Below are 19,008 nucleotides of genomic sequence, written 5' to 3'. Positions count from 1 at the left end.
ATGTATCATTAAATGCTTCAAGATAATGGCAGTATTTTCTGGTGTTTTTTTCTTTACATTGCCTGTTTAAGTACAGATTGATTTTAATGTTGAGTACCTATTTGTGGTAGTAACATTATTGATTTTTCTTTTATAGTGACTGATGTGTTAGAACATCGGGAAGGTGAAAATGAGTGTGTCATGTGTTTGGTTGCGTAAAATTGATATAAATCAACAAGGGCTATTAATTTTAATTGACAAATATGATAAATCTCTGGATTTGATATTTATTTTTGATATATACATATATAAGCATTTGTCGTGCACATGAAAGGCACACTATCTTCAGCTCATGTTAACAGCAGTGTTCCCATTCCCAGTTGAAGTCTTCCCATTGTAATTAGTGCTATGTTGAACTGATGCATGATCAGGTGTCTCTCAGGTTTCATGCACTGCTAGATTGACAAAATGCGAGAAAGACAAACAGATTTGTGAATTACTTCAAATGGATTTCTTATGATGGGCAATTAACCCAAGCCTATTTTGTATAGAGTATTCTCCTTTCAGGTAGATATTGACAGTAGCAGGAAGCTGCTATTGTTAAAACATAACTGCCATGACATTGTCACAGTACAGTTATCATTTATTGCAGTAGTGCAAGCAATTTCAGGCTGTGGGCTTATTTGACTGAATAATAACAAAAATCATACTGTATTTAAACTTAAAAATCATACAAGATGAAGTTTGCCTCATTTGGGAAGTCAGGTGCCATTTTGAATGGGTTTTCGCCAGTCATCTGCTTAACAGTTTATGGTACAGCAGCATCTCTACTTTCAGAGAACTGACAAAGGTGATAACAACTGAAATAAGTATACTGTTAAGTAAATTATTCATATTGTAACTATCAACACATTGATTTTGCCTCCCAGCTTTCCATGCTCTTAGTTGTGTGGCAACACTTACATGGCTGCCTATTCACATGTCCCTGCTAATGTTTATCAGAATTATTCATTAGTCTAAGTCGAAATATAGGGCTGATTGTCTTTATAAACACTTGTGTTCTCAAATGTGTCTTTATTACATCTACTAATGACAAGAATACTGACATGAGTAATTTTGATGGAATAATTGATGGAAATAGCTGTTTGAATTATCTTACCTTCATGTCCCGATTCTATTATATGCCGGGCGGTCGGGTAGCCTAGTGGAAAAAGCGTTTGCTCGTCATGCCGAAGACCCGGGTTCGATTCCTGACATGGGTACAATGTGTGAAGCCCATTTCTGGTGTCACCCGCTGTGATATTGCTGGAATATTGCTAAAAACAGCATAAAATCAAACTCACACACTCACTCTATTGTATGCCACCAAAATATCTTTATCTTAATGATGATTAAAAAAGAATGATGTGATTTTTATTCTGTGTGGATAAGTATATAATCATTTACACATGACATTACAAATACTGTATATTCTTGAATATGTGCTTAAGTAAGCAATGCTTGGTAACCTGATGAAGGAATACACATCTGTCTTGAATAAAAAAAAGAAATTGTCCCAAAATTTATCTTTTCCCTTAAAACATCTGAAACACCAAGAAGGGTAATTTTAAACAGATTATTAAAAGGACATTGCAAAACAAACAGCTCTTCTTCAGGGATTTACGGTAATCATAATAGACTAACATTATCTACCTTGTGGCCGTTGTGTAATAAACACAATTAACCAATTGTTGAGTTTGTGTCATTGTTGCGATATGCGGTGCATCAATCTCATGTCACTCATTGTATTAACAGGGTGTTATAAATGCATGCGTTGTACAACCAGATGATGCTATTGTATATATAGGAGTAATATAGCTCACGTTGCGTAACCAGGGACGAACATCCTTATGACGAACTGATGGATATAACAAACTGTTTTTTGGTCCCACCTGGTAACCATGGTAACAAACTGCGGGTATAATAAACTATAATTAGTGGTCCCTTCGAGTTCGTTATTACCATATTTTACTGTATTTTTAAACCTAGTAATAAACACATCACATGTGCGACTGTGTAATACACATTAATTATACCATATTAAGACAAAAGTTTGAACCTTTTTTGCGATGCTAGGAAAAGGGCATTGTGTAGCATGCATAAACCAGGTATACACATGTTTTATATCAGGTGATAAACATTTTTATATGCAGTGTAAGATACATGTTTTATTGTATCAGTAATAGAGACCTTGTATAACCTGATAGTATTATTCAAGGTAATCATGATAATCAATTTCTGAATGATTTTACATTCAGTGGAAAGTCACACGTGGGCTGTGTGATGAATTAGGTTACAGATGTATGGTGTATATTTTGAGCACTGGTTGAAATGTCAGTTACATAATTTGTCTGGCCTTGTAAATACAGACATAACAGGCAATGACATTTGTCCTTCGTGACCTAGTTTTTAACACAGTCCACAGTGTGATCAGTTCGGGGTTGTCCTCCGATATGTGATAGAAATACAGCCTAAGCTGATTGGTCAACACAATCTTCCAGGAAGTATTTCCACGCTGTAGAGGTGGGCCTAGTTTCAAGGAATTCTGTGTGGAGCTTCACAACCTCTGTCCTTTCAGAAGGGACTGTATAGTGACTGGCTGTTATGTTATGCAGGTAGGCATGGAGACAGGATATGTAGCAACATGTTTGCTGTAGCTATCGAGAGCAGCAGCAGCAGCAGCGTGTGTGTGTGTGTGTGTGTGTGAGTGGATGTTTGGATCGTGGACGGCCCTGTCTCTGCTTTCAATGATAGAGTGTGCAATGAAACATTCAACACATGCTTATTCTAAAGTGGGGATTTTGAAGTTGAGGTGGAGTTAAATTTGAAGCTGTTGACAGGTCACATCATGTCTGTTTATGTTTTGACGAGACATTGGTTTTTGTTGTGAGCTTCAGGTACTTCGGTAAGCAGATTTGAGAGAGATGAGGGTTACGACACAGCAAATGTGCATTAATTGAAAACATGAGTGCACATTTTGAACGAAGTTTTGTGTAACATTAAATGTTAATAGTATTGATAGTATTTATTTATTGTGTTGTTTAACACGTTTTGGAAGCTAGTTTAGTGAAAAATGTTTATCCAAAAAATATTACCATGAAAAATGAAAAGAGATTGTTATGGTTATTTGTGTAATTTGGAGAATCTGTGGTTATTAATGTGATTGTGTGAGTACCGTTATTGACCCGACGGGTGTTCCAAGACAAATACATTCTCAAATCGAGTGTTGTGAGATAAAATTACAAGTGCCTGCTTCTTGATCAAACTCAACTCTGCTCTTACTACTTACGCAAGGACGTATAGATGTCAGGTATTACAAGCTCCAGTCGAAGTGAGGCACACACATTTGGTTAAATGAGTATGTGTATATACCAGTAATAGCGGAGTATATGAAGGTCCTCACTGAAGTACCACAAAAGGCTGAAGTCATCAAATTACACATGCTTTCACAAGCTTTGTCTTGTAACTAAGTTAGGATACTGTCCAGGAAACTCCCCACATCTTCTTTAAATTTGACTGGTAACTTAATTAAGCACCCGGGGCCCAATCTACAACGGTTTTGTACCACTCCGTCATTCGTAAGCCTGTGATAATCTCTCCAGTTACGATAGGGGGTAATGCTACTCTTATGTTATTATATTATACATTCATATACTGCAGGTATCCAGCAACTAGTATCCGCTCAAATGCGGTTTATTTGCTCACCAACCAGTGGATCTGCGTGCATTCTAGATAATATTCTCAACTCCCTGGGGAGTATACAACCCAAGCTGCTGAAGGCTTTGTGGATGAGTACCAGTTGGAAAGGTCCCAGGCAACCAATGGCTTGTTATGGACATGATAGAGATGACTAAATTGGCACATATTTCCATGTTTGGGATGCTACTAATAACATCAATCACAGGTTTGTCTGGTTCAGGAAGCCCATTTCCGGTGTCCCCCGCTGTGATATTGCTGGTTTATTGCTAAAAGCACGTAAAACCATACTCACTCACTCACTCTTGCATCAGGGACAGTACACTGGGGACCTCTGTAGTAGTGACAGCTGTTTGCAGAACCTGTCAGTATTACACCAAAATTGCATGCAGATAACGGCACAAGATTCTCGTTGGGGGAAAGTGGCTCTGATTTTATTATTAGAAAATAGCTGGAAAACAAACAATAATTGTTATTCACCTGATACATGTGTTTCATAAGAACAAACACCCATTTTTGAATGACCAATATTTTCTTTATTTCATTCATTTCTACCATGGGTAACAACATCTTTATTATTTGTAATGACGAATCAGGGCTACTTCAGGCCCTTCAGTATTCGCTATGCCCCTGTTCCACTGAGCCATCATTGTGCTACGACTGTCATAGGTCAATGTTAAAGCCATCTTCCCGAGGCACATATTGATAGTCCAATCAGAGAACGTTTCACAAAATCAACATCCACGACTGGTACACCTTTCTATGAAAGTGATTTACCACTGCCTGTCTTCGTTGACACAAATATGTTTTTTCATCTTTTAAACCCCCAAACGATTGCCTATGATTTTGTGACAGGGATATTTTCTTTATCTGATTGACCAGGTCGTCGCTTATGGTAGTCGCCATCTATGTGAAGCTATACGAGATATGTCGTTTTCATTACAAGGGGCACAACTCGCCAGGGTTGAGCCGAAATAAGTTTCCTTGATGTGGCATAGGTAAAAATTAGGCTTTGATATAGGCTAGTGGACACGCCTGCCTCGGGAAGATGTGTTAAAGCATGGGATTTACAATCACCTTAGAACTCCATTCACATTATGAAAGAGGCCAGAAGTAGCCCTGAAAGGTTGTTACAAATAAAAACGAAGCCGTTATCCACACTGTACTACTCAAAAGAAGTTAAGGATAAACTGATTCTTTCATATTACAATAGTTAATCTCTCATACCATGACAGATTAACATTACCAATAAGAAAGAATCGGGTGATCCTTAACTTCTTTTGAGTAGTATATTTCAATCTTCATCTTCTATTTTAAGGAGATGAGGAGACTTCAGAGATGAGTATGGGTTTTACGCAGCTTTTAGCAATATTCCAGCAATATCACGGCGGGGGATACCAGAAATGGGCTTTACAGATTGTACCCATGTTGGGAATCAAACCCGATTCTTCCGCTTGATGATCGAACGCTTTAACCACTCCGTTACCTGACCGCCCCCTTTAGAAATGAAGAGTTACTTCTGATGTATATATGAGTAGCTTGATGTGAGCTGTTGTCTGATGCCAGAGCATGCATTAGAGTGTGGGTTCCCATGGGAGAGGTTCATTGTTGGGGCTGTGAAATCTGTCAGCAGTGTGCAGGAACATGATGAGAAGTGACCACATGGACAGAATATTTCCAGCAAATCCAGGTACCCGATAACCTCAGGGAACTCATTAACGTTTCTAGGTGTACTAGGAACAACTTTTTAATTATTTCGGTGAATTGTATGCAATACCTCCCCATGTCGAAGCCTGAAACTGTATCAATCTTCTGGATTGTTGTTTACTGTTGGGGAAAGGATTGGGGGGATGTTTGCAGGTCCTTGATACTGCTGAGCAAAATAGATGCCTGTTTGTATGTTGGTAGCCTCTCTCACACACCCCAGTGCATGTATTTAATAAAACTTAACCCCAATCGACCCGTGAAGATCCGGGGTAGAATAGATCTTCAGCAACCCATGCTTGCCATAAAAGGCAATTATGCTTGTCGTAAGAGGCGACTAACGAGATCGGGTAGTCAGCCTCGATGACTTGGTTGGTGCATGTCATCACATGCAATGATGTCAATGATGCTCATGATGTCAATCACTGGATTGTCTGGTTCGGACTCGATTATTTACAGACTGCCATCATATAGCTGGAATATTGCTGAGTACAGCGTTAAACAACAATCAATCAATCAATCACCCCATTCAACCCTTGCCCCTTCTCTGCTCAAGCAGCCTGTACTCTTTTCCAATTCTCAGCTCTAGCAGCCTGTACCCTTCCTATTCTCAGCTCTAGCAGCCTGTACCCTTCCTTTTCTCAGCTCTAGGAGCCTCTACCCTTCCTATTCTCAGCTCTAGCAGCCTCTACCCTTCCTATTCTCAGCTCTAGCAGCCTCTACCCTTCCTATTTTCAGCTCTAGCAGCCTCTACCCTTCCTATTCTCAGCTCTAGCAACCTGTACTCTTCCTATTCTCAGCTCTAGCAACCTGTACCCTTCCTATTCTCAGCTCTAGCAGCCTGTACCTTCCTTTTCTCAGCTCTAGCAGCCTGTACCCTTCCTATTCTCAGCTCTAGCAGCCTGTACACTTCCTATTCTCAGCTCTAGCAGCCTGTACCCTTCCTATTCTCAGCTCGAGCAGCCTCTACCCTTCCTATTCTCAGCTCTAGCAGCCTCTATCCTTCCTATTCTCAGCTCTAGCAGCCTCTACCCTTCCTATTCTCAGCTCTAGCAGCCTGTACCCTTCCCTTTCTCAGCTCTAGGGTTCCTAAATTCCCTTATGAAATTAGTTTCATAGATAACTTCATTTCCAGGACTATATCTTAGTCTATATGTCCGGTGTGAGTTACTTTGTGCAGTGGAGTTGTTCTTCTTCAGAGTTGCCCTGTGGAATAGGCGATAGTAAGCTTGAACTGCCTGTGACACTTGAACCTGCTTGTGGTGATAGACATGTTTCAGAGTGGCTTCTCAATGTCTTTCTGTTTTTCTTTTCTTACAGAAATCTGATTAATTACTGTTATAGAATGTCTTTTTCGTTTTTTGTTTCATTTTATCTCAAATTCATATAGATTGTGGACATGCTTATATTGTTTTGACATATGCTTTCTATTAAGAGAAAATTGTCAGTGTGTCTAGTTTCCCATAATTAACCATATTCTGTCTTGTGTAGTATTTGATCTATGAAACATCTTGCTAATTAAGTCCTTTTGTTTGTCTCAGCCTATAAATACTACATGCAAACAAGTTAATGTCCAACCTCTGCTATCTGACTGCTGTGGCCTTCACCTACCTCATGTCAATGGGAGGGAACATGTGCAAGATTAGAACACCAGTTGGTGAAATCATTTTGGAATTTCATGCGGTTTGTGTCTGTGGAATGTGTAAACATTAACCATATTGCTGTAAAATGTCCATGACATTTAATATACCCAGTTTTCCCGTTAGCCCAAGTCAGTCGGCTGCTATCTTGAGGACTAGTAGAATTTCGGGGTTTTTTGGGTGTCCTTCCATTGCTTTCACTTTTTGGTTTTCTGGTTAATTTCTGTTGCTGTCCAGGGCCCCGTTCCTCAAAGCCATCTTAGCACTAAGGTGATCGTACTTTAACACTGGCTTACGATAGTCGTAGTGCTAAGATCGCTCTGTGGAACGGTGTCCTGGTCAATAACTAGATATCAAGAGGTCACAGTGTGACTATGTTCTTGCTATCAACCATTCAGCCTCAGACTTGTCACCCACTACCATTTATATGCTGCCATTGTTGCTGGACTATTGCTGACTGCACCTTAAAATGACATTCACTCACTTATACACCTGTTTTACCAACAGTAATAAACTTGTGAGTTTGGCCGACAGTTATTCTTGTAACCTTGCCAATCAACCACTCGACTCAACAACCTCTCAATTATTCATACGTGACATGATATAGCTGGAATATTCCTGACTACAATAAAACAACATACACTCACTTTTACATTCCTCTTACAAACAGTAATAACCTGTATGTCAACTTGTGTGTTTGGCCGACACTTATTATTGTAACCTTTCCACTCAACCACTTAGACCCGATTTTTCAACCTCTCAATAAATCATAGGCGACATGATATATCTAGAATATTCCTGACTGCACCTAAAGACAACATTCACTCACTTATACACCTGTTTTACCAACAGTAATAAACTGTATGTCAACTTGTGTGTTTGGCTGACAGTTATTCTTGTAACCTTGCCACTCAACCACTTAGACCCAATTTATCAACCTCTCAATTATTTATAGGCGACATGATATAGCTGGACTATTGCTGACTACACCTTGTAACCTTGCCCCTAAGATGTACAGGGAGCCAACACTTCTCCCCATGTGTTTTCCCTTGCTCAGATCAGTCTCACCTACTGACCTCCCCTCCACCAAGTAATGCATGGGGCACAGCAGATGGACACTTCCAGTCCTACCAAATCTTGCACACCATCTTGTTAGTCTGTCCACTTTGTAGGCTTTGCTTTCTCTCAAGGACCAGCCTTGTTTTCCATGGATATCGGTTTGCCTACTCCACATTTTTATGGAAGGAAAAATGTTGTTTTTTAATTCCACAGACTTTGTTTCAGTCTGTAGTCTCTGTTTGAAAACAATGTGGTTTACGACATGCTGTATTAGGTTGAACCCTGAAGAAGGAAGATGTGTGAGTTAGCTGTGTTTGTTGACGCTTCGCCTTGTCTCGTAAACAAATTGTAACAATTAATTTGTCAACAGCTGCTTTGGCACTGCTTTTTTCACATCCAACTGCACACTCCTGTGTCTGAGAACCAGTTATTTGAAACAGGTTCGCCTTGCCAGTGACATTCACCAAGCCAACTTTGGCAGCCGATTCCACCCACCCTATTCCTCCTGTCTGCCAGGGAGCAGACGCCATCATGTAGATGAACTGGGAGCAATTACTGTGCTCATCAAAATCTTTCCTCTCATGGCCTGCTCCCCACTTGTGTGTGCCGCCACACACTGCGTAGGAATGGCTGTAGGAATGGTGGAGCTTCAGTCATTATGTGCTGGTGGAATTTCTCGGGGCCATTTTGTGGTAGAAGGACAGCTGGACCCAGGGACCTTCCTCCTCTGCCAGTCCTGTATTGATCAGTCGGATGACTCCATGCTCTCAATCATGGCCACGAGGAGGTTCCCAAACCCACACCACAAGCCACTTCTGTTTCACATTTTTCTGTTTCTATGGAGATAGTCAAGAATCTTGAAAATGTCATGTCAGAAAAAAAGTTTCAGGTTTCAAAATTTTAAAAATGCTGCTGCAATGTAGATAGATCATTAGATATTCAGCTTTATGTTGATTTTGTTTGAATGAAATTGTTATATTTTTGGATTCATGTTAACAAATCAAGACTGGTTTGTTATGTATCCAAATTTGAGTGTGAGGACTATGTGAGTATGTCAGAATGTGACAAACAGTCCTTGAGTAAATTGCAAAGTAGGTTAGAACAAACCAATATGCCTGCATGTTGGAAACACTGTCGCAATAATTCCTGAATATGTGATAAAGTGTAATATTTACTGCTTACGACATCACGGCATAGGTGTGCTTTGCAGGGTTTGTCACGATGAATAAATGTGCATTCAGTACTCACAAATTATAGAATGGATGCGGAGACAAAAATATATATTCATTGTACCCTATTCTTGACAAGAAACATAAAGTTCCTGTCATTAAAATAATTATCAAGTCTCACAGGGCGGTACTCTACATCATGTCATTACTCTATAGGACCCTCACATTGCCAGTGAGGACCCTTGAAATTAGTAATTGGGGGTCCTCTGGACCCCTAGTTTTGTGGGTCATGGTAAAACCCTGCTTCGTATTTATCATGGTGATTTGATTACAAACAGGATGAATAATGACTTTGTAAATTACCTAATGTTTTCATAGAGACTTACAGCAGTGGTTTCAGTAGCTTAAGGTGGCACAATGGTTTAAGGTAGAACTGTGGTCGGAGGTGGCATAGTGGTTTAAGATACAGCTTTGGTTTGAGGTTGCTTAGGTGGAAAGGTGGTTTGAAGTAGAATGGTGGTTTAAGGTAGAACGGTGGGTGAAGGTGGCTGTGAGGTTTATCCTGGCTTAAGGATGTTCCTTTGCTTAGTGAGTGAGTATGGAATCGAACCTGGGTCTTTGACGTGACCAGTTAATGTTTTAACCACTAGGGTACCCACAGATTATTTGATCAATTCCCAGCGCTACAATCACTTGATGTTTGTCAAGTAGTGGTGGTTGATGATAATGTGTCGCACCACAGATTTACAGTAAGACAGAGTTCCAAATTCAGAATTAATTATTTTGACCCTTTTAAATATCCTGATGTTAAGATTTTGTGTTAAGGTTTCTCTGTGGTGAAATACTACAGCAGAGCCAGGCATGACCTGGGACCTCAATTCCTTTCTAACACTATTGTTTACAATAAGCGTTGCATTTCCAACATTCATGTTTCTAGTAGGGCTGGGACGCGCAACTCGGGTACTCGGGTACTTGGGTTGGGTGGGTGCTGAGTGGGACCTGGATACCCTCAGGACTACCTGGACCGATGGTTAGTCATGTGATGTATTGTTTAATGACATTAATAATAAGATTCCATGGTTACACAAGTACAAGTCAAAGAAGTTCGCATTACTTTCTGACTCTGCGCACATTCCTTCTGAATTGATATGTTTTAGTAAAGACTAAGCTTCAGTCAACTTCAGTGTAAGCACGATCAGATCGTTTAATACATTATCTAAATACTTTCTGCCCGGGCTCAGGTAAAACAATTCCCAACTGAACATTTTGTACCCAACTTGAGACCTACAGCGGGTACCTGGGGAGGGTCGGGTAATAGGGGTTGGGTACCCGGGTAGTTATTTTGGACTCGTCCCAACCCTAGATTCTAGATTCTAGGTGGAGGAATACAGAGTGAATGTAGTAATTACAGTAAAAAGTAAAATTATATGCACTGTTGTGAATTAAATATTAGGAATGCTGTATACATGGTATAAATCAGGAAATGAGATGACATCAAAGGATAATATAGGGCGTGGTAGCAGTTTGTTATGCTTTAATCTACACACTTTTTGAGGTCATCAAATAATTTTTATCATAGGCTGGAAACAGGAAATGACCTTCCAGTAGTATATGTTTGTACATTAGAAAGTAATTTTAGCCTGTTAACATGTGCCTTATTAAATTTTCAAAGTCTGTGATCATGTTTGTGGTATTTGAATTATGACCTAATCAGAAAAACCATAGTTTTACCTCAGTGATGAGAATTTCTAAATCAGTCGTCTTCAGTTGATTTCTTGCAGGTATTAAGAATCTGGGGCCACGGATGCCCAGTCGTCTAAGGCAAGCGATGTGCTGTGCAGTTGCATCTCACTACAGTATATCTGCTGTTGGGGAAGGTGCTTCCCACTTCTTTGTGATGTTTTGCCTGCTCTGACTCTCTAGGCACCATGAGGGATGGCGATTTTATACGTATTCTGCAGACTTTGTTTGTGTTGGTTCAGGTAAAAAGCCTGTTCATTGACAGCTCGTGAAGAAGTTGAAATTCTACATTAACTCACCTGTGATTCATATGAAATCATACTAAGCCCTAAATGAATACACTGACTGAGTCAGATCAGCAGCTGTCTAAAGCTTTTTTCTGAGGAGATATTGTTTTCAAAATTCAATTCATCGATTTGTTGGCCCTGGGCAATGGATGTTTTTGTTCTAATTAAAGGAAGTCATTGACATACAGCTGTACCAGTACAGTATCATTGTGCTGTCTAACTGAAGTTGCATGTTATGCAATTAGGGGCACATGTTTACATGTTGTAAAAGTCCTTTGAAATTAAATATCTGTTTACTTGCATTTACATTTTGCATACATGTGCCCTCATTGCCTAAACCTGTAGTTACGTGTTATTATGCAATTATAGACAATTATTGACTTGTACAAGATCCTCTGCAATTAAACTGTCTCACATGATATGTTTTATCTACTTAAATAAATGCTTAAAATCCCACATTAGTGAAGTTTTATAATAACTGCCCATTATTTTTTAATTGGAATGTTGATATATTCCTGATTGCTATGACCAGCGAGCGTGATGTAGGCTGCGGTGTCCATGGTGTACATGGTGTACATGGACCTCCATTTACCATCATTATTTATTCATGAATGCTCATGATGCTGTGTGTCGTCATGTAGAAACAGGTTCACTGAAGGAATTTTGTTTTTTGTAATATTAGTCAGCTGATAGTATGTCAATGTTTGAGCTCAAGTGACAAGTAATCTGTGCCCAAATTGTTTGAGTCGACTAGTTCTAACTTGTTTTCAGTACTTTTCTTTGCTGTAAGTATTAACTGAGATTATTATCAATTATATGAAGTTAATGTTTACAGTTTTAAGACTCGTATCTAAGGTTGCCTAGCAACCTACACAAAGGAAATGAGCATTATACAGTTCTTTTAATGATTTTTGGTCCTAAAATGAAAACCGGTTTGTTCATGATTCTCACATCCTCAAGATTCATCTGTTGTATTGATCTGTTGAGAAAATTAAAAGTTATTCAACTTGTCTAGTTGATGCTTCATACGTCTTAGTTTGACAGTCCACATCCCTGTTACTATGGGGCCTAGGATTTTGTCTGGAGATTTGATATTTTGTCAGATACATCTGCAAAATCGGATATTTTTTAATAAAAGGTATAAGCCTGAATATTTTTTTAAGAAAAACACTTATAGCAGTGAAATATTTGTGGCAGACAAGATGTTTTTTCAACAGTCTGGAGCATAATTATTTTGTTCATTTTCAATTTGTTTGTTTGAAGAAATACTCAAGCAGCACTTGTATGGGTCGTTGAAATTGTTTCATCTGAACAGTTGTGAGTGACCAAAGTGTAACAATCACAGTGAAGGTCATTCGTAAAGTATGTATGTCATTTTCACAAAAAGGCCTTTGGCGACTATGCTTGTTGTAAGAGGCGACTAACGGGAACGGGTGCTCAGACTCGCTGACTTGGTTGATGCATGTCATCGTATCTCAATTGTGTGGATTGATGCTCATGATATGAATCAGTGGATTGTCTGGTCTAGACTTGATTATTTACAGACTTCTGTCAAATAACTGGAATATTGCTGAGTGAGGCGTTAAACAACAAACAAACAAATCCTGCAGATCATTTTCATGTCTTACCTATAGTTTTGTTATTTCTATGATAATTTATATCAGTTTGCTGTCAATAGTAGGTCCTTGTGACCTACTTAGAATGAGTAGCATATTCTGCTGCACTTTGCTGTGATATTGAGGCACGTATTCACAAAGTCGATTTCACTGAAGATAAAGGTATCATGGTCATTGGAATAATTCCAGGACCCTTCCAGAAACGTCTGGGAAGGGGCTGTTCTCAACTAGCTTCAATAGATACTAACCAAATATTTGGAAAAGATTGTCCTGTGCTATATTTGTTTTTGTAACACAAGCAATATTTCTTAACACTGAATCATGCTTCATTCCGAAAACTTACTGATGCTAGATAAACCTTGAAAGGCTGATGTGTCAAGGGAGACAGGTTGAAAGCTGCCTTGTACAAATTTAAGTTTCATTGTCGTGTGTCAGCTTTATGTGTAAGGAAAGTGAGTGATGCGGATTCTAGATGTTTGCCTTTCTGAAATCCTTTATCACTTGTATGATGTAGACACACTAAGGGTGGTAATCAGATCAAATCCTTTATCACTTGTATGATGTAGACACACCAAGAGTGGTAATCAGATCAAATCCTTTATCACTGGTATGATGTAGACACACCAAGAGTGATAATCAGATCAAATCCTTTATCACTGGTATGATGTAGACACACCAAGAGTGATAATCAGATCAAATCCTTTATCACTGGTATGATGTAGACACACTAGGGGTGGTAATCAGATCAAATCCTTTATCACTGGTATGATGTAGACACACTAAGGGTAGTAATCAGATCAAATCCTTTACCACTGGTATGATGTAGACACACCAAGGGTGATAATCAGATCAAATCCTTTACCACTGGTATGATGTAGACACACTAAGGGTGGTAATCAGATCAAATCCTTTATCACTGGTATGATGTAGACACACCAAGAGTGGTAATCAGATCAAATCCTTTATCACTGGTATGATGTAGACACATTAAGGGTGGTAATCAGATCAAATCCTTTATCACTGGTATGATGTAGACACACCAAGAGTGATAATCAGATCAAATCCTTTATCACTGGTATGATGTAGACACACCAAGAGTGATAATCAGATCAAATCCTTTATCACTGGTATGATGTAGACACACCAAGGGTGATAATCAGATCAAATTCTTTATCACTGGTATGATGTAGACACACCAAGAGTGATAATCAGATCAAATCCTTTATCACTGGTTTGATGTAGACACACCAAGAGTGGTAATCACATCAAATCCTTTATCACTGGTATGATGTAGACACACCAAGAGTTATAATCAGATCAAATCCTTTATCACTGGTATGATGTAGACACACCAAGAGTGATAATCAGATCAAATTCTTTATCACTGGTATGATGTAGACACACCAAGAGTGGTAATCGATCAAATCCTTTATCACTGGTATGATGTAGACACACTAAGGTTGGTAATCAGATCAAATTCTTTATCACTGGTATGATGTAGACACACCAAGAGTTATAATCAGATCAAATCCTTTATCACTGGTATGATGTAGACACACCAAGAGTGGTAATCAGATCAAATCCTTTATCACTGGTATGATGGTGACACACCAAGAGTGATAATCAGATCAAATCCTTTATCACTGGTATGATGGTGACACACCAAGAGTGATAATCAGACCAAATCCTGGATTTGAACATGTGATGACGTAGACACACCAGACTCCAGTATTGCCTGCTATATTAGATAATTCCAAGTCTGTTAGACGAGCGATCCACTAAGCATGCTGAGGATAATTAGCCGTACAGTATTTCCAATTTTGCTAGTAGTAAATTTCATCTTAGGAACTGTGATTTACTTTCACAAAAAAACATCATGAACAAGTCTTTAGTTTCCTCACTTATTTTTAGGCCAATTAGTATGAATCTATTTAAAGCATCTGTCCCTATCGACCAATCAGAATGTTTGTGATGAGCCAGATGTGATATTAATAACCGTTTAGCATGCCTGGATAGTTCATATCACTGGAAGAAAGTGTGCTCGGCTCTCTAAAGGGGGGGACTGACATTATCAAGAGATTGACAACCATGGATAAACAAAATCAATAATGGCAGTAAATATATTTGTGAAGTATCATTTCTACAAAAAAAGGAAGATGGAATGAATGGTTTGCATGTGGATGGTACAGGAAGGATGTGTTTAATTTTCAAACAGTTTGACATAGTGATATCTATCACAATCTTGTATTACTTGAAGTTATCGCTTATCTTGTCACAAACAAAAATGAGCAGATCATTATTGCTTGTAATAAACATGAAAGTTGATAATTCAGAGAAAGTTTAGGTGATGACAATTAAGCCAGTGTTTTTAGCAACATATTTCTTACTGCCATGGCAACTGGTAATGCAGGGAGTACACAAGGGACAGGTGTGTTTGCTAAACGACATACATTCACTGGTGAAGTGGCCGCCATAAGCACCCCAATGTAGTTGTTTACACTGTCAGTGTCATAGATAACGCAAAACTGATAGAGTTCATGGTTGACTTTTAGATTGTTTGATGAACTTGTCAAAAGGAAAAATTAATTTCAAAACAGTGCAAGGGACATAACTCTGCACAGCAAATTGTGGCCCTGTGTCTAAAGAATATAAGCTTAAAATTTTCATCATAAGAGTGTTTGGTGTGAACCATTGGCCCTGGCTTCTTAAAATGCTTAAAGTTCCACTGGACACTGTAGACTACTCAAAAGAACTTAAGGAACACCAATTCTTTCATGCTACTATAGTAATTCTGTCATGCAATGGCAGACTTAGTATTGTAATATGGAAACTTCTTTTGAGGAGTATACAAGGACATTTTCAGAATTTCATTTTCTACATTGTTCTGTGATCTGTTTCTTAATTCAATCAGTGTTTTCATGTAGATCAGTAACATTTCTACTCAGCATTTCATGAAGTATGGCTATTAATAATGCTATAGAGAAATAGGACATCATATCTGCCATGTGATATCCGTGTTATATGTGCGTTCCCCAAGTAGGTAATAATGTTTGCAAATTCATTCCGGTTGGTCTATGACATGGAACAGGTTCCCAATATAATTTGCAAATAACACTACAGCTTAATGGGACATTGGGCATGTTAACGTAGATTAAATATTGCTGACTTTGCACAAACATTCGCTCATTCAAATGTGATGGTTTGGTAATGAAAACTGTCTCGGAGTTTATGTTTATGTGTTGCTTGATCTCGGATGCTGAAATTTTGAAGTGTCTAAAACCCAGTATCATATTTGAGAACTACAGTCAGATTCTAAACTGATTTATCAGATTTGACATGCTATACATCAATGATTTTTAATGTGAAGTTAACACGATATATGGCTTTTTCATTCAATCACTGGATGAGAGATTGTCACAAAGTTCGACTCACTCTATGAAGGTTCACACGCCAATGAACTCACACAAAGTGAAAGTCTATTCTAGCGTAGTTGTGCTGTTCATGCTTATGTATTCTGAATTGGAATTGTCTGCTTATAAATTATGTGTGATTGCTTAGTGGTAAGGTTATGCAAACGTTCATCCCATTCCAGTATGTGCAGGATGCGATCGATCAGGCCGGTTCACCTGTCTGCATGATGCATTGCTTGGTGGCAACAGTGACTTATTCGTCAGGCGGGTTCACCTGTCTGCATGATGCATTGCTTGGTGGCAACAGTGACCTATTCGTCAGGCGGGTTCACCTGTCTGCATGATGCATTGCTTGGTGGCAACAGTGACCTATTCGCCAGGCCGGTTCACCTGTCTGCATGATGCATTGCTTGGTGGCAACAGTGACCTATTCGCCAGGCCGGTTCACCTGTCTGCATGATGCATTGCTTGGTGGCAACAGTGACCTATTCGCCAGGCCGGTTCACCTGTCTGCATGATGCATTGCTTGGTGGCAACAGTGACCTATTCGCCAGGCCGGTTCACCTGTCTGCATGATGCATTGCTTGGTGGCAACAGTGACCTATTCGTCAGGCCGGTTGACCTGTCTGCATGATGCATTGCTTGGTGGCAACAGTGACCTATTCGCCAGGCCGGTTCACCTGTCTGCATGATGCATTGCTTGGTGGCAACAGTGACCTATTCGCCAGGCCGGTTCACCTGTCTGCATGATGCATTGCTTGGTGGCAACAGTGACCTATTCGTCAGGCCGGTTCACCTGTCTGCATGATGCATTGCTTGGTGGCAACAGTGACCTATTCGCCAGGCCGGTTCACCTGTCTGCATGATGCATTGCTTGGTGGCAACAGTGACCTATTCGTCAGGCCGGTTCACCTGTCTGCATGATGCATTGCTTGGTGGCAACAGTGACCTATTTGTCAGGCCGGTTCACCTGTCTGCATGATGCATTGCTTGGTGGCAACAGTGACCTATTCGCCAGGCGGGTTCACCTGTCTGCATGATGCATTGCTTGGTGGCAACAGTGACCTATTCGCCAGGCCGGTTCACCTGTCTGCATGATGCATTGCTTGGTGGCAACAGTGACTTATTCGTCAGGCGGGTTCACCTGTCTGCATGATGCATTGCTTGGTGGCAACAGTGACCTATTCGTCAGGCCGGTTCACCTGTCTGCATCATGCATTGCTTGGTGGCAACAGTGACCTATTTGTCAGGCCGGTTCACCTGTCTGCATGATGCATTGCTTGGTGGCAACAGTGACCTATTCGTCAGGCTGAGAACCTTTGTGGGCCTGAAGTCCAATGTCAACATATCTACCTGTTGTAATTAGCCGTAACACCAGCAACGTGTCATACACCTTTTGGAGAGAATGGCAATATTTGTATTCTATTGAGGCCACTGGCTTTGGTTAATGGATAGATTAGAATCACATACCGCTGAAAGGAAATAATCCATAAAAGTATTCAGTTATGTTTATCTCATGAAGTCCTTGTACAGAGTTACATTAAAATTGATGGTGTTGACACTTTCTTTGTGGCTGTGTTTATTTTCTAGTTTTTATAGACATGAAATAATTGTAGCATTTATGCTCAGTTTATTTTCTAGGACATGCCCTGATTATCTTTTTTTTTAATTTGGTATGATTAACAATTAACAGAATTTTGTATCAAAAGTTTAAATCTTAAAAAAAAAATTCAATACCATTTGTCTGTTGCAAAATCACTGCATGTTTGCCAAAGTATGGTACCGCAAGGTTGATAAGAGTTTTTATGTCCCTTACAGCAGCTTCCTGAACATGCTGACAGAGATAAGATGGTGTGTTCGATTGTTCTGCGGTCAATATTGGTCTTTATTGGCCATGTATTTACTTTCAGTTATTGCTAAATATTTACGTTTTATGCGAACAAGTCTGCAGTGCCATGTCAACAGGATGTACATAATTTTGTTCAAAACCTCATTGTAGACAGGGGGTGGTCGCGTAGTGTAGTGGTTAAAGCGTTCGCTCGTCATGCTGAAGACCAAGGTTCGATTCCCGACATGGGTACAGTGTGTGAAGCCCATTTCTGTTGACCCCCGCCATGATATTGCTGGAATATTGCTAAAAGCAGCTAAAAACCATACTCACTCACTCACTTATTATAGACAGCTTAATCTAGTGTTTTGTTTTGTTAATTTCACATGCAAATATAGTCCTGACCGTGGAATATATTTATTTTATGAAAAAATAATAATCTAGAAATGCATACAAAAGTAAGTCTAGCCAGCTCAAGCTAGCTCTATTCCACAGCATAGGGAATTTTTTTTATTTTTAGAGTCAAGAAGGATATTGTGTAATATAAGATTTTAGAGACTAAATGTTAGTCTAATGCAAATACTGAGTCCATTTTTAGGTCACCGAATGCCATTTTTCTTGGTATTTCAACCTTGAATGAAGGGAAAACTTGGGCAAATTTTCTGCCCACAGTTTGGAATGGAATTGCCAGTCTCAGTAATTCTTCTCTGAGAATACTAGCTTCTTGAAATGCCTACTACTTTTGCAGATTCGCAGTTACAGCTGCTCAGGTTCTGGTATTGGAGTGGTGTTATACAGGAAAGGTGCTATTTACATTGTTACAAATAAGAGATTTCACTCC

The 19,008-nt window shown here is 39.4% G+C and overlaps 1 protein-coding gene across 1 annotated transcript in view; it reads left to right on the top strand.

The window, feature by feature from the left end:
• The window catches only part of LOC139475837 (uncharacterized), a 118,769-nt gene that overhangs the window by 12,384 nt on the left and 87,377 nt on the right, over positions 1-19,008 (top strand). The gene's annotated exons all lie outside the window — the stretch shown is intronic.

Source organism: Haliotis cracherodii, unplaced genomic scaffold (assembly GCF_022045235.1).
Source record: "Haliotis cracherodii isolate W230 unplaced genomic scaffold, xgHalCrac1.p SCAF_3, whole genome shotgun sequence".
Taxonomy (NCBI): domain Eukaryota; kingdom Metazoa; phylum Mollusca; class Gastropoda; order Lepetellida; family Haliotidae; genus Haliotis; species Haliotis cracherodii.
The sequence above is the reverse complement of the archived record's forward strand: the minus strand, read 5'-3'. Positions and strand labels throughout refer to the sequence as shown.